Here is a 1,268-nt window from a genome sequence, read left to right as displayed (position 1 = left end):
AACCGGATGAAATATGTCACAGGGAATAACATTTTTATGACCAGCAAAAAATTATTTGTTTACAAAAGAGCACTGACTGTATTCAGCTGAATAGACGTCAGTGATTGGTTGAAATTACAGAAATACGACAACTTTAACATGAAATAACTTGTGATGTACAATTTTTTGTTAAGAAGGCTAAGAGAAAAAGTTGTTTTGTATGACACATTCTACCAGTGTCCCAAGTTTGAAAGTGTTTCGTTAAGAAAACAAGTGTTGGCCGTCAAACCAATAGTTCTCTACTGCTGCACTTAGAGATGAATAAGACCTCTTAGACCTTTTCAAGTTATTAATCAGTCAAAGTTGATTAGAGAGGAAAACAGCCTTCGTTTTCGCTTGACCTAATTTACTTACGCAGAATATGAATACGCAACGAAATATCAGTCCACTTCTTTGGTAATTAGGCGCTTTCTAAGAGCACATCTTTATCTTTCTTTGGGTACCGATAGAGAGGCAACATCATTATGCGAGGGACAACACCAACCCTTACTGTTTCTATCTGCCTTCGCTCTCTTACTCTTTCCCTTTCTCTAATAGTCACAGAGAAGAAACTAACAATCAACATAATGGACTGGAGGTCTACAGATAACTTGCGTACTCAGACTAGTATAAAAAGTTATTTTCTATACTGTAACGAGTAACAGTAGTCACATTACTAAATGGTCATCTTGATAAGCAATTAATATTGTTCTTCTTCAGTTATTTATACCAGTGATTCACAAACTTTTTCGGGCTGCCGCCCCCTTGGCACGCGGGCCACATTTCTAGCGCCCCTTAATCACACACACACCACCACCACAAACGTTGACCATTTTCTGCAGCAAATTCAAAACAACAGTATTTCACAAATAAAACTTAACCTAATCAACCCATTATTCTGTTGTTTTTAAATACAACGCCCGGTTTGGGCCACCCACTTTGTCGTTTCAGTTTTCTTGGATCTTTCTACCGCCCTCAGAGGGGCGTTACCGCCCACTTTGGGAACCACTGGTCTATACGATGCATCAATACACATTGATTTTTATACATCTTGACATTAAACTTCGTCGTTATAAGTGCTGACTGTCTTTGCATATATATTTTTCCTTATTATTCTTAAGCTTCGAAGTTATTGTCAATAATATTCTTGTTGAAAAATAATAAATTTCTACTCTACACAAGTATAGAGGAACCAATCAGATTAATATACAATTGTTTTTATTTTTAACTGAAAGCAAACATATATATAT

General features: G+C 36.2%; 1 protein-coding gene across 2 annotated transcripts in view; it reads left to right on the top strand.

Moving 5' to 3' along the window:
- Positions 1-1,268, top strand: part of LOC106871779 (steroid transmembrane transporter SLC22A24) — a 32,243-nt gene that overhangs the window by 25,557 nt on the left and 5,418 nt on the right. The window lies entirely within an intron of this gene.

This window comes from Octopus bimaculoides, chromosome 11 (assembly GCF_001194135.2).
Source record: "Octopus bimaculoides isolate UCB-OBI-ISO-001 chromosome 11, ASM119413v2, whole genome shotgun sequence".
Taxonomy (NCBI): Eukaryota; Metazoa; Mollusca; class Cephalopoda; order Octopoda; family Octopodidae; genus Octopus; species Octopus bimaculoides.
This window is presented reverse-complemented; position numbering and strand designations above follow the sequence as displayed.